Here is a 16,001-nt window from a genome sequence, read left to right as displayed (position 1 = left end):
AAGCCATGTCCTGGTCAAAAGGGTAGCAGCCAGTATTGGAAACTCAGTATCTCTTGCTTTTAATAATATGGTTGGATCTCCCCGTTGGTCTGGGGTTTCTAATTGAGCAGCATTTCTACACTGAGACACTGAGATATCCGTAGATGTATCAAAAGAAAAGAATCTTGAGAGATAGTAGAGGTTAGTTCCACTTCCGTACCATGCAAGGGTCCATGAGGGAATCACCCATGATTTGTAACAGTGGTGCCTGGGATCACCTCGATCATCTCTTCACATGCAGAAAGGAAAATCATCTGAGAAATCAGAATATGTTGGAAAAGAAAAAGAAAGAGAAAGGATGAGGCGGGGGGAGTATCAGAATGCAGCCAGGGTGCACGTTACAGTCATCTGTTTATTTTAATGGAATGGTTTGTATCTTCAGGCAAGCTCATTATTCTCCCCAGAGCAGAAGTGCAGAATGAAGGCACAAACCTCATTAACCTTTGAATGCTGAAATCAATAATCTGCAATAAATCTAAGCTAATTTGTTGCCAATAAATCTCCCAAAAATGCTGTGTTTTGTAGCTGGGAATGTTGGTGGATGTGGTAAGAACTTTCACATCCACATCGAGCTGATAGCTGCAGTTGGCCTTGTTGGTTTTCAGGACCTTCTAAGATGATAAGAGTTACTGACATTTACATGGGACATGGCGTTTCACAGGGGTTAATAATCTGTTTTTTAGTTGAGAACATAATGGAATCGTTTCTCTTTCCATGACTCTATCTAACAAATGACATGCAAAAAGGGGCACAGGTAGGCAGGAACCAGCCGGCAGTTGCTTCTCGTATGTGTGCCCTGAAAAGTAGGCATGTGGCCCATGCTGGGGAAATGAGAAGAGATGCCTTGAGCCCACAACTGTCTTTCCTCACTTAGTGACTCGCCCATAGTAGGAACCCAAAAACGTTTGTTGAAAAAGTAAATGATGGCCTTTGTTATATATGCATGTTATACATATGTATATGTACACACATGTATATGTATATGTATATGCACACCCACATGTATATAAAATGTCTGAGCCCTGACCGGCTTGGCTCAGTGGATAGAGCGTCGGCCTGCGGACTGAAGGGTCCCAGGTTCGATTCCGGTCAAGGGCATGTGCCTTGGTTGCGGGCACATCCCCCGTGGGGGGTGTGCAGGAGGCGGCTGATCGATGTTTCTCTCTCATTGATGTTTCTGGCTCTCTATCCCTCTCCCCTCTTCTCTGTAAAAAATCAATAAAAATATCTTTTAAAAAAAATGTCTGAGCAAGAGAGTGGAATTCTTGCCTATTTATCTTGAAAAAACAAAAAAATAAAAAGGACAAGAAAGTATTTACCAGTTACTGAGAAGTGACTGGAAAATAGGATGACAGGCAACAGAAGGGACCAGGAATCTGCATTGCAGTGGGAACTCCATGAGAGTGGCCGCTTGCTGGGTTCACCGCTAGAGTCTCTAGGGCCTGAAATAGTGCCTCGTATACTAGGTGCTCAGCCAGTGTTTGACGGTTAAATGATGGGTGCATGGGTGGGTAGTGGATGAGGAAATATCCACTAGGACAGCGGTTCTCAACCTGTGGGTCGCAACCCCTTTGGCGGTCGAACGACCCTTTCACAGGGGTCGCCTAAGACCATCCTGCATATCAGATATTTACATTACAATTCATAACAGTAGCAACATTACAGTTATGAAGTAGCAACGAAAATAATTTTATGGTTGGGTCACAACGTGAGGAACTGTATTTAAAGGGCCAGAAGGTTGAGAACCACTGCACTAGGAGTAGGAGAAACAGGAGAACAGTTGTGAGAGTATTTGTAGACTAAAGCAACAGGACCACCCCTGTGCACATATAACAAGGGACCAGCCATCCGGTGCTTTTGGATGAGCCTCTCCCTAGCTGGGGGAAGACTTGTGTTCCAGTGCAGTGCATCCAAAACACAGACTCTAAATAGGAAAGGGCAGGTCCCTATCACGCTGTCTTATCTCACTGACACCTCCTGCCCTAAGTCAAATAGAATCACCTCCGGTATCTCAAAAACACTGCTGAGCCCTCTGACAACCACACACCGTACTGCAGTGCTTCCCAGAGGAGAAGCCGCCTGTTGCTTTAGCATCAGAGGGAGGCTAATGATGCCCTCAATGCAGAAGCTCCAGGTTCAGTCACAACCAATTACCCAGGTGCTGCCTACCCTGTTGGTTTTGCCCCCGGCCCATGAGAGGTCCTGGGTACTAGGCTTTGTTATTTAATGAGCCAAAATCCACTCCCTAAACACGAGAAGCAGAAAAGGTAGAAATTGTTGTACCAGCTTCCAATTTCCACCAAACAGAAACCATTGCTTAGATTGACCTGCTTAATGAAGAACTTTTAAAAGGCTAGTTCTCTACATTGTCCTGCCCAGGCTACATGCATTGGCACAACTCAGATCGCCAGGTCCTGCTGCCAGTGACTCAGATAACGGGCCCAAGATAGGGCGTAGGGGTCTGCCTTAACAAGCACCCCAGAAAAATCATAAGCGCACTCAAGTTAGAGAACCCCTGATCCAAAGCCAAATGTCCTTGCTCCTCTGTAAGAGTCGCGCAAACACCTGGTCTCCAGGGATATTGGAAGGAAGAGTGTTCTCTGGACAGCACAGTCAAGGAAAAGCACCAAGTGAATACGTATTTGTTGTGTATCTTCTGTGTGAGAGGCGGCCCAGGGTAAGCTGTGTCCTCTGGCATGAGGCTGCCCAAGTTTGAACCCCAGATCCGCCAATTACTAGCTGTGTGACCTCTAACAAGTTAATTAGCCTTTCACATCTCGCTTCCCTATTCGGTGAGCAGGAATGGTTACCACAGTACCTATCTCTCTGGATTGTGGGAATTAAATAAATTAATACTCATAGGATATTCAGAACACAGCCTGACCCACAGTAAGTGCCCACTGAGAGTTCACTGTTATTACCCTGCAGTTCACTGCTATTACTACGTTATTACAGAACTCGGATGACCTGTGAAAAGAGCGACCCGTCCCTGCCTTCCTGGTGCTTAAAAACCACAGGAAAAGCAGGCATTAAGCACAATCTCTATCCAATGTATTAACAAAAATACAAGTGCGAGAGTCCTCAGAGGGAGCATTCCCAGCAGTGATTGAAGTGTACAAACACGGGGTCCTACCTGTCGGGGTAGAGTACCTGAGCCAGGACATGTTTGGCAAAAGCCATGAGGTGGCCAAAGTTTCTAGGAGTCTCAAGATCAAAATGCTAGTCCCCTTCCTGCCTCTAAATGGAACTATGGTAAACTGAGGCAAGTCCTTCCCCTTCCTGAATCTCAGTTGCCCCATGTAGTACAAAATAAGGGACTCAGCTGAGATGATTTCACAGGCCCTTCTTGCTGTGGCAGAACTGGGGACAGAGAACAGGCAAGCTGTGTAGAGATGGGCCCCCAGGGCCATGCTGGGAGAGCCAGCATCCCCATCCAGGAGGGAAGGGGAAAAGAACGGGGGGGGGGGAGAATTAAGGGGTCAAAACCAATCCTCCTCTTGCCAGAGTTCCCCTCAGCTCAACCCTGCAGACGTAGTGCCTTTGGTTAAAGGCATCCTTCTCCGAAATGATACTTCTTAAGAAAGATGACAGAAAAAAAATACAGCCATATGCTATGGGGGAAGCAGTTAGTACCTGGCTTGTCATTTGGGTCTACAGAAACAGAAGTGCATGGTTTCAGGTGGCCATAAGTAATGGAACATTAGCTGAGAAACAAAGAGAGGGAAAGGAGAGAGGAAAGGGGAGGGTGATGAAGAGAGAGAGAAGGGGGGAGGGAAATACAAGATGAATGAGCTAAAAGTTGGGGTGGCGCCACTAGCATGCAGAGTGTGCGATTCAGTAGCTCACTCACTGCTGCTCTTCCTCCCCCGACCACCCATCAGCTGGACTCCATTCTAACTACATTACAGAACCTTTCAGCGGCTTCATCTGTCCTCATGTATTTCCTGAGCAGCAAGAATAGATGAATGACAAGAACTACCAACCAGCTTCCCAGGTAGAGATTGGAAACTGTCGTTACGTAAGTGAGAAAAATGTTTACATTAACCTGCCTGCCTACATGAACATTTTTTTCCTTCTTATAACTATTTCCTCGAAATGGAAAGAGAGGACAGAGTAGAAAGATGGTGTGTTAGGAGCCCGCCTCGTTTTGCAGATGGAGAGGAGGAGGCCCCGAAAGTCGTGACAAGCGCAGGGTCACAGAGCGAGGAGGTGGCAAGGCTGAGAGCTGTGCACAAATCGGCTGTCACCTCGTCCTAGCAGGCCACAGTCACAAGGAAACGAGGAGCATCTTGTATTTTAATAGTTTAATGCATACATATGGCAATATGTATTAGTAAAATGAGCATATTGCATCCATGATTTGGGTGACATTATTGCTCAGGGCAAAGCTAAATTGTGTATCTATGTTTAAAATGTGAATAAATTTCAGGAACATTATTAGGTAAAGAGGAGAACTGTTGATACACATGTAACTGATGGCTCCTGACCAGACCTTAAGTCTCAGAGAGAGACCATGCCTTTAGCCCTTCAGTGAGAAAATAAAAATAAACAAAGCAAATAAACAAAAAACAAACCAAGAAATCCACCCAGCTTGCAAATCTCCGGAGCAACCTCTGAAAAGTCAAACTCGTCACCTTGTGTTCCGGCACCTCCCCCCTTCCCCAGGTAAGCCGGGGAAATAGAGTTGGGTGTTCAAAGGAGTCAGACAAGCATAATATTATATATACACTCAACATCCATCTCCTGTGTGAAACCTCATTGTTCCCGTGTAACAAAAAGTAAATATTTACCGTGAGCAGGAGAGGTAGGGAATGATCGGCGTCAGGCCATCCATCACCGTGAGCCACGCTCCCATTTTAATAACTCTTGTGCGAGAGGGCAGGCAAGGACAGCGAAGACTGTCCAGGAGATAAGAGTTTGTCAGGGAGCCCAATCACTCGCGGTGGAAGCATATAAGCTGAGTCGCTCATGCGTGCAGGTTGTGAAGGTCCCTAAAAGTGCGCGCGCACACACACACACACACACACACACACACACTTACTTCTGGGTCCCCTTCTATAAACAGCATCACCATTCACCCAGTAGCCCAACCCAGAGACGAGACCTGAATGCCATCTTCCCCACATGCCCTGTATTCCATAAATTGAAAGTCTTGCCTCCTTATCCTCAATCCCTTGCTTTCTACCTCCACCACTACCACCTTAACCGAGGCCATAGCCCAGATCTCATCAGTGGTCACCTACTGGGACTCCCAGGTTCCAACCAATTCTCCACACAGAAGCCAAAATAACACTTCTCCAATACAAATCTTATCTACCACTCTGTCCTCCTGTTCCAAGCCCTTTCCTGGTTCTGACTGTGTTTAGGATAATGGAACAAGCCCATGGTTCACAAGGTTCTTCACACATCCTTTCTTGTATCTTCTGCCTCATCTCAAAATCCCTGTTCCTCTCACCCCCCACCCCACCTTATTTCTCAGCCAACTTGAGCATGTTTCAGGTCTCTAAATGGACCAAGCTCTCTCACACCTCAGCATCTTCGCATATGCTGTTTCTTCTGCCTAGAAACTTCTTGCCCATAACCTGGATAACTCCTCTGAAGAAAACTTTTCTCTGACCTCAGGGACCAGATTAGACTTCCTGAATATGTGCTCCCATAATATCACTCTTGGCTGCAAATGCATGTTTAATTGCCTGTTTTCCCCAATAGGCTGTAAAGTGGGTGTTTTGTTTATTGCTGTATTTTTAATGCATTTTAAAAAAAAGCTAAGGAGGTACTAAAGAAATATTTGTTGAATGGATGAATGGCTGAACAAATAAAAACTGCTTGATGCCGAAGGCTAAGAAGAAAAAGACCACCTACCCACCATCTTCCTAAATCCTACAGCAGTGGTTCTCAACCTTGGCAGCACATTAGAATCACCTGGGAATCTTTTTAAAATCCTGATTTCTAGGCCTCATCCTCCGGAAATTCTGTTTATTTGCTATGGGGTGGGGCCACAACATTAGTAACAAAGAAACAGAATTTCCGGAGGATGAGGCCCAGAAAATCAGGATTTTAAAAAGATTCCCAGGTGATTCTAATGTGCAGCCAAGGTTGAGAACCACTGTCCTAGAGTCCTAGAGGCTGATACTGACATTCCCTTGTCCTTCCCAATATTGTTGGCCTCATCTGGCTTCTCATTAGTGACTCTCCCATCATTTTGCTAACTTCTTATCACCTCCACTTTCCAAATTAGAGACTACGTAATCAAGCTTGATGCTTCCTGGGGCAGCTCATCCTTCAGAAAATCACTACAGTCTAATCCAACTCTGAGTTCTCATCTTCATCCTCCATTCCCTACTTATTAGGGATTTTACTGGGTAAATTGGATGGCGTTACTGAATTGAAATCGTTTATTTTACTCTCAGGTAATTAAACTTCCAAGCTGAGCACACCTGCGTTATCAGAAAAGCAGCATCTCAGAACTTTTCTTGAACTCAATGGAATAGCAAAGCATTTTCTACTCAACACTACCCTGCAAACTGATCTTAGTTTCTGGGTTTAGGGAGCACTTTGAGGTCAGACCAACTCATATCTTGGCTGCAGAGAAGCTGGCTTGGAAGGGCTCTGGATAGAGCAGTGCCTCTCCATGGGGGGTCACTCTCCAGTAACAACAAAACAGAAACAGACAAGCACTTAAAAAAGTGTAGCAATTAACATTGTTGGAAACACAATATTGTTGTGTTTTACAAAAGCATCCATCTGCAACAACTGGAGATCATTTTTTTCAAAATGTGGTCCTTTAGCAGAGGTAGTTTGGGAAACCCTGGAATAGGCAAGTCTAGGAATGAATTCACCATGAAAATCTTCCATTAGTTCTCAACGTCATACATAAATCTGCGTTCCATAGTGGCTCGCGCTAGTCAACAGCAGCAGCTCTATAAAAACCTGATTAAGCCAATTCAGGACAATTCAAAGAATCAAAAATGTGATAGCAGAAGAAGAACCAGTGTCTTTCACAGCATAACTACCCGAGGCTGCTCTGCCTGCCGATCTAATGCCATGTGGCAATGCTCACGGCAGCTAACAGCTAGGAAACACCCCTATGTGCCCGGCCATGTAAGTTATCCATGTGCTTTATTTAAACCTCAGAATTCTTTGGAGTAGGTACTGTTGTAATCTTCATTTTAATGATAAAACACCCTGGACTGGGTAGTTTAATTAAACTGTGCAAGGTCACACAGGTAACAATTGACAACATCTAGATTGGAGATTTAATCCCAAATCTTTAATAAGAGTCCAGAACCTGAGTCCCTAACCCTAGACCAATACTTCCCCTTTTGAATCCACATTCTGTATTGTAGTCCCTGCATTGCAACCCATGTAATTGGTCTTTTTCAAAAAAATATTTTTTATTGATTTCAGAGACGAAGGGAGAGAAGAGAGAGAGATAGAAACATTAATGATGAGAGAGAATCATTGATAGGCAACCCCCACACTGGGGATTGAGCCCACAACCCAGGCATATGCCCTGACTGGGAATCGAACCAGGCACAACCACTGAGCGACGCCGGCCCGGGCCATGTAATTGGCCTTTATCATTCAAAAGAAATACCAAAGTGGAGTCCATGACAGGGCTGGTGTAGGAGGCCGCTGAACTCTCCCCTCCCATGAGCAAAATCAAATATGCACGCACATAGGTAGCAATGACGACAGTCCGGCAAAGAGCGCTGAATGCACACCTCTGACAACAAAGAAGAGAAAGAAGCTGACTAGAGAAGGCTGGGAAGCCCAGGGAGCCCCCGGCACCTGTGGGAACAGTCCAGGCCGGAGGAGCGGGTGAGCACCATTGTTTACCGGGATTCCCTTCCACTTGGATGGGCGGGAGCTCCATTCGGGCCCTGGCCTACCTGCAGGATCTCCCAGCGCCTTTCCAGCTACATTCTTTGGCGCCTTCTGCCTCCGAATAAAGGAAATAAGCAGGGTCCACAGGCCGTCACTGCACGCTCCTGGCCTCCCTGTGCAGCCCTGCCCCTCCCCCAGGCAGAGCCCCACGTGCCAGAAGCGCATGCTCAGCTCCAACCCGCTTCCCATAACCACCCAGCACGCGGGGCTGCAGAGAGGCTCCACTACACGGGGCCGCTTTCACTGCAACCAGCCAGAGACAGACTGTGCAGAAGACTGGGGGTCCTGGGAGCTCCCCGGGGGTCATAGGCCGGGGAGTACCACTCTTTACATCCCCCTCCACCTCCACAGGTTGGGCAGCAGCTCTACCCAGGTCACTGCAGTGTGTTTCTAGGGTACGTCTCCTAAGCCCATTTCAGCTCCCAAACAAAGGGAGCAAGCAGAACCAACAGGGCATTGCACACACCTGGCCTGCCCACCTGGAGCTAGTCTGGCTCGGACCGGCCAAAGCCTAGATACTTTAAGCGCTTGCTGGGCTCCTCCCTGCACACGCAGCTTACACAAAGCCTGCTTCTACATAAGCCACTTCTCCAAGACCGGGTGAGATACCTGTTTTGTCTGATTAATACAAACAAACACAGAAAGGCAAACAAAATGAAAAGACAGAAGAATATCTCCCAGATGAAGGAACAAGAAAAATCTCGGGGGTGGGGGGGGGAGGATTAGGGGGACTCCTAAGGAAACGGAAATAGTAATTTGCCTAATAAAAAATTCAAAGAAACAATCATAAGGATGGTCACCAAACTTGAGAATGGAACAGAGGTTCTTAGGGAGAACTTCGCCAAAGAGTAAGAAAGTGTAGAAAAGAACTGAGCAGAACCAAAAGTACAAGAACTGAACTGAAAAACACATCAGAAGAAAAGAAGGGGGAACCAAGATGGTGGCGTAGGTAGACGCCTGTACTCGCCACCTCCCACAACCACATCAAAATTACAACGAAGTACAGAACAACCATCATCCAGAACCACTAGCAAGCTGGCTGAATGGAAGTCCTACAACTAGAGAAGTAAAGAAGAAAGCACACTGAGACTGGTAGGAGGTGCGGAGGTGTGGAACAGGCTGGTCCGGCACCCACACGTGCCACTTTTTTTCACTCGGAGGGAAATCATCTCTGCGGAGGCTGCTGGTGAGGAGCAAGGGGTCCCAGCCCCACACCAGAAGCCCAGCCCAGGCTCCCAGAGCTGGGAAGATAAGTCCTTATAACTACAGGATGTAAAAACCAGTGCAGATTGGGGCTGCTGGAGACCCAGATGTTCCGCTTAAAAGACTGGCACCATGAACTGAACTTACAAAGTTCCACTTCCTCTGAGCTCCAACACCAGGGCAAGGCTCTGGGGGACACAGACACAAAAGAGGAGGAACTGGATTGTCTGGCATCGGGGCAGAAAAGAAAAGGAAAACACATCAGAAGGAATTAATTAGATTTGCTAACACAGAAAAACAGGTCCATAACCTGGAAGACAGAGTAGTAGAAATAAACCAATCAGAACAGCAGAAACAAAGAAATACCAAAGCAACTAAAGTCTAGAATAACAGAAAAAGCATTGAAATCAGCATACCTGGATTCCAGACCCTTATTTATTACTAAATACTAATTGTATGATATTAAATAAGTGGAATTCAAATTGCATCTTGTATGAAATGAAGATAACCGTGTTGGTAGCATCTAGCTACTTCACAGAGCTTTTGAGAGGTTAAAATGAGGTAATGAATGTCAAAATCCTTTGGAAACTGTCAAGAGCTGTTGCCGCATAGATACCACCATTGTTATTAATGTGGAAAACGGAGACTTGTCTATGTTTATCTCAGAGGAGAGTCAGAATTATCGGATTATTATAGTCTTCTTACATAGACTATTTAAATGAATAATTCTAGCCATGTACCTTTATCAGCCCCAAATTAGTCAATGATGTGTTAAAGGGCATAAAAAAAATATTCTCTGCCTTCAAAGAGCTCGTCAGTAGTCCAGGCACTACTACTTACATACGTTGAAAATGTAGAATGCAGTGCAGGATCATGCAAAGGACCAAAGACTAGATGACATGATACAGACTCCAAAGGAGAACAGACGATTGAGAGATGAAATGATCAGGAAGGACTTCAAGAAGGAGAAAGCCTTGAACATACAGAGAACTTAGAAATCGGTCCCTACCTTCTGCATGTGGGAATAGGGGAGCTCAGATATAGGAAATGGCCAAGATCCCACAACACACGGATGGAGAAATCAAGATCATTTGACCACAGCGTTTCTTTTTCATCACCTCTCCAGTTCTGTTTTTCAAGGGAGCTATGTTCACCCAAAGCAATGAGGTCCCAATGTGGGAGCTTTTGCGTAGGTTGATGGACCTATGGCAGGCAGATTTCTGGGTAAACAAGGAAAGGGTGGCTCCTCTGCCAAAAGCCAGCTCTGCCTAAAGAGTTAAAACAGGTAGAAATAAGAATGTAAACTTCAAATGCCCTACCTGCTGAAACTCTATCTTTCAGACAAATTGTGCCCCACAGGAGTCTGTAGAGGCACACAATGTCTCCAGGCGATTCCTTACAAAGAACAGCTGATGGCCATGTACAATTTGCAGCTGCTCCAAACTGCATTCCGCCCTCGCCCACCCACCACCAAGATCCAAATAGCTTCTCCCTGCAAAAACAGGATTCCAGGACAATTCACTGAACCCTCTGAATCTGGACGTGAGGCCACAGTTGCAAAATGAAGCTGGAGAAGCATGGTCAAAACAAAGACAGAGCGGCTGCAGGCACCCCTAACCCACACCGCCACAGGTCTGGGCGGTGCCTGGCAGGGTGAAGTTGAGGCTATTTCAAGGCAGATGTCAGATTGTAGAGGGAAAGAAATGGGATCCTCTTTGAGCCCCAAAGCATTACCTCTGATTCCACATTGGCTTTCCAACATTTAAGCAGTTTGGAAATGGGGAAATGAATGGCCACAGGACACCCTCCAACCAGCCTGTGAATCCTTGCCCCTTGTTCCTCTGCCCAGACCCTTGGCAGGCAAGAGAGAGCTCAGAGAGAATGCACACGGCTCTCCAGCATGTACTGGCCAAATGGGCACAAGGCTGTTGACCAGTCAGAACCCCAGCCTCTCCTGGGGCTTTCCCACCACATCAGGAGCCGCTGCTTATCACACGCTCCCTCCAGATACAGCCAAGAGAGGTGGCCATGCTGGGACCCTGCTCTTCCCAAAGCACAATGTCACTGTATCCAAACACGATGGGAGGAAGAGAGATGAAATAGAAATGAAATGTCATTTTTCAGGGCTTCTGGCCACTACAGCAAATCTGTGCCTAGTGATGACTGAGGGTTTCTCTTTATTCTTTCATTTCTCAATGAAAATTAAAAAAACAGATGAGTATACAATTCGTTTTTACTAAACACTTCTGTGTCATGGTAGGTCATTTCCGGAAGGTTGAGCGTCTTGTCAACAAGTTCAGAGGGTCCAATTCCACAGCTACTACCTTGGATCTGGGCCTTATTTCTGACCATTGTCCTAGATAATCAGGTCAGGAAAGCCAATTATATTTTCTTTCTCTTGAAAATTCCAACAAGTGAGTGGTAACTTCCTAGGGTATACTCTGAAACATCTAGTTTCAACAGGAATGACTGCTGTGATGGATCAGTGATGGCTTCCACAGGCGTAGTGTGGGGTACAGAGATGAAAGTATGCATATGAAGGGGAGGGAAAAACTCTTTCTCCTCTACCCATCTTGGATTCTCTGGCTGGGGCCCTATAAATTAGAGTGACAAAAGACATATTAACAAGAAAACAACAAACAGAAGTTTATTAATACGTGCATCCTGCTTACATATGCAAGCACCTGGTGACGGGGAACTCAAAGGGTAGACAGAACTCAGGCTTATATAGCATCTTATAACAAAAGAGCAATAAATTTTTAGAGAAATGACAAGACAAAGAAAAAAGACTTTGAGGTTCTTGGGGCAGCAAATTGTGAGAAAGCAAATATATGGGGAAACTAATGGTAGATAAGGGCTAATTATAGCAAGGTTTATTATGTACATTTCTCGGGTGCTGTCTCTGGGGTGATAAGGGTCTAGAGTTGTCTCCAGTAATTAACTTCTGTCCTTCCTGGTAGCGAGGGGAGGTGGGACACCTTTACAAATTTATGTCCTGCTTTTAGGCAAATAGAGGGGAGGGTAGAAAGTTTTTCTTGTATCTGCTTTTTTTCAATTGCCTTCAGCTCAAAATAATCCTCATGCCACAGATGTTTTGGGGTGACCTGTTCTGCTACCCTTCACATGGTATGTATCCATTATCCCATGATGTAAACCTTATTGTTTATACTCTCTCTTTTTAAAAAAAATTATTTTTATTGATTTCAGAGAGGAAGGGAGAGAGAGATAGAAACATCAATGATGAGAAAGAATAATTGATTGGCTGCCTCTTGCATGCCCCCTACTGGGGGTTGATCCTGCAACCCAGGCATGTGCACCGTGACCTCCTGGTTCATAGGTCAATGCTCAACCACTGAGCCGCGCCAGCCCAGCTATGCTCACCCTTAGAGCAAGGTCACTCCATAAAAAAGCTTTCAGAACAACTGTTTTCAACACTATAGGAGTCCAGGTAATAGGTCTAACAATTCTTTGAGGTAAAGATCATTAAAAACCCTAATTCACAGCTGCTAACCCTGGGTCCCAGAAGGATTAGGTCACTTAGCCATCTGCAGTATGCCAGTAATGACAGTGTTGAGACTTCAGCTCAGACCTCTGGACTACTGATGGTATGTTTTGTCCACTGTAGGAGAGTTGAGCACCTCCTACCTCTGACATCACCTGAGACCCTAGAAATGCAGTTTGACCTGAGCCAATCCAGCCAGGGAAGAAGAAAGTGGGTTTCTGTTCAGATCCCAGTTGGTTACACTGCCATGAATTTCAAAACAAGCCATTGTGCTCCTCTCTAGCATTTCCAGAATGCTAACACAGCTTGTGATTTTAAGATACTCTTTCTGTAACCAGAACCTCAGGTGGTCCACAGCCCAGGAGGCAGGCTGACATCCCATCCTATACACATTCCATCCTGTACCTCCTGCTGGGAAAATTGTCAGTCCCAGGCTGGGTCACTACCCTTTGGAGTATATGGAAAAGACTATGACAAACTTCTCATGCTGACAAAAGGCAAAGTTGAAGAGAAAGAAAATAATGTGAACTCTTGCTGCTCTTGAATTCGTTAGAAATGTTTTATTCTTTCTAAAAAAAAAAAAACAAAAGGAAAGAAAAATAGAACATCTTGTTCTTTGCAATTGCTAAGAAGTTCTCCTTTTCATTTAAAAAGTTAAGCAAAGCCACTTACATGTTCTTACATTTTTTTTTTTTCGGAAGAGCACACTGTTCCTTCGAACTTAGAGAGACACTATTTCATATACTTCCAGACTGGTCCAAGGTTGTGTGTCTTTATTATTATTCTCAACTAGAGGCCCAGTGCACAAAATTCGTGCATGGGTAGGGTCCCTAGGCCTGGCCGGCAATCAGGGCCGATCTGTGGGGTAACCAGCAGGGCGTTGGGGGGCCCCCCGCTGGCACCCACCTTGGCCAGCCTGGGGCCTGCTGGCTGGGGGCAGCTCCTGCGTTGAGCGTCTGCCCCCCTGGTGGTCAGTGCGCGTCATAGCAACTGGTTGTTCCACCAATCATTCTGCCATTCGGTTGATTTGCATATTAGGCTTTTATTATATAGGATAATTCATCATTTTATTGTCATTGTTCCAAAGCTGATATTTGGGATTCCTTAGGATTTGATTCAATTTCTTAGCCAAGTGACTTGATGTTCAGCACTTTTATAGTCTTCACTTAGGGAGCAACTATTCTACCACTGGGATCTTTAAGCTGAAATCTTGGGTTATACAAATTGCCTCCAATAACAGGCCTACGCCCAATTCTAACAGCATCAGAGCTGCAAGTTTAAATTTTTAAAGAAGAAATTACTCATCCTTCCAAAGTTAAAAAATAAAAAGTAGCAACCAAAGTTTTAAAAAATCTTCCATTTCCACAACTTTAAGAAATAGTCCATGGTCTGAAATTAATATTCTTAAAGCTATCAACCACATGACTGAGTATGAGTTGTCATGATCAGGAAACCAGTGATGAATCAGTTTTACCTTGTTAACAAAAAAACACATACTTCTTCCTCTTCCTTCTGTTGAGAACATATGTTTCAAAAAGAGAAAATAAAACCTACTAGTATGAGAGTTATATAAATGCATAGAGGACTGTGGGGTTATGAAGAACATCCTGCAAAGTTGAGCCATATGTACATGTATTAGGAAGACAGAAGTCTACAGAATGCTCAGAAAAGTAACAATTACAGTTCTAGAGGGTTAAGTTCACAGTTAATCCTGAAGTTGGAAAAATCTGAAAGAAGGTAATGGTAACAGAGTACCTGGGAGCAAGGCAAAAAGAGAGGAAAGTTGTGCAGGTGAGGAGGAAAGTATCTAGAAGGCAGCCATGGAAACGACTTAGGGCTGGTGGCAGAGAATATCAGAAATAGTGTTTCAAAAATAAGGCAAATAACATTAGCCTGGAACATGGGAGCAGATTCCAAAGCCAAGTAGCATTGCTCTAGCAGACAGGAGACAAGATGAAGAACTGGACACTCTACACACATTCTGAAGAACGCAGGGCTGTCGGAAGTCATGGAATTATGCCTTCTCTTGGTGAAGGGGATAGCTTCCATGACAAGTCAGTGTGGGCCAGAAACCAGAAGGTCAACTATGATAAGTACACTCATTTCATCTACCCTGGATGACCCATCCCATATTTTCAACCTGTGAAAGTTCTCTCCATCCACCAAAGCCTAGCTCAACTTCCACCTACTCTGAAAGTCTTCCCAGGTCCCATGGGTCACCTTGACCTCACCATTTTTCACACTGTGTGTTCCCTAGGACCACAGTCTTCCCGTGCTATAGTTTATTCTGCATTGTTGATTTCCTTATATTTCTCCTTCCGGAGTTTTCTTCCATGCAGCAATGTCAGCAGCCTTTGGGGAAATTTTCAAAGGAAAGTTCACGCCAATTGATTGATTTATGCTGGTTGGGAGAGATAACAAGTAGGGTCCATATCCAAAATGCTATTGAAAATGAAGCTTTTCCTTTCATCCAAAACTTAATCTCTGACCCAAATGCCCTTCCCAGTTACCATACTTTCAGCTGCAATAGGAACACTGTGTATGGATAATACATCTGTAACTTTCTTCACCTTGTCCTAAAGTCACAAATACATTCCTGAGTGCTTAAATGTCTTTCCCAATCCATACTTTCAGAAACATTCTGAGCTGACATTTCTCTTGGTGATATGAAAAATAAACAAGTCAACCTCACTGCTTCCACTAACTTAAAAATTTGCATAGAATTACCATAATATGTTATGATCTTGTTTTAAAATGATTACTTCTGACAGGCTCGCCAATCTAAACTGAGTACCTGTGGCATAAAGAAACCTTCACCTTCAAGAAGAGCTTTGTTCAGAGCATGCCTTTTAAAACATAAATCAATAGGCACATTTTAACCTCAAATAAGATCATGAGAAAAATTAGTTATCATTTCTAAGAGATACACAAGTAATCACATGTTTCTCATGAGGAATTTAAGGTGGATATTATGCACTTCTTTAACATAATTAGGCCATACATTATGGTCCTCTTGTTTTGTCCTCTGTTATCTAGGCTCTTTAATGCCATCAGCATAACTTTTAAAACTAATATTTTTTCTTATATTAAATGTGTCATACTATTGTGGACATTATAAAAGATGTCCAAACAAAAAATAAAAATCACCCATATTCTTACCCCACTGAGATCTTTATCTTAATGTTTATTTTCCCAGGGGTTTTATAGGCAGGAAAATTTTGGTAACCCCATACAAATTTCAGTTTTAAGCTAGTGGAACAAGTCTGGTTGACTTGGCTTGCTTACATCACTCTGTGAACATTCAACATCATGATTGTTCTTGAATATATATATATATGCCTAAGCAACCAGCTGACCAGCCGACTGGCCG

Source organism: Myotis brandtii, unplaced genomic scaffold, assembly GCF_000412655.1.
Source record: "Myotis brandtii unplaced genomic scaffold, ASM41265v1 scaffold32, whole genome shotgun sequence".
Classification (NCBI taxonomy): Eukaryota; Metazoa; Chordata; class Mammalia; order Chiroptera; family Vespertilionidae; genus Myotis; species Myotis brandtii.
Note: the sequence above shows the minus strand (reverse complement) of the source record.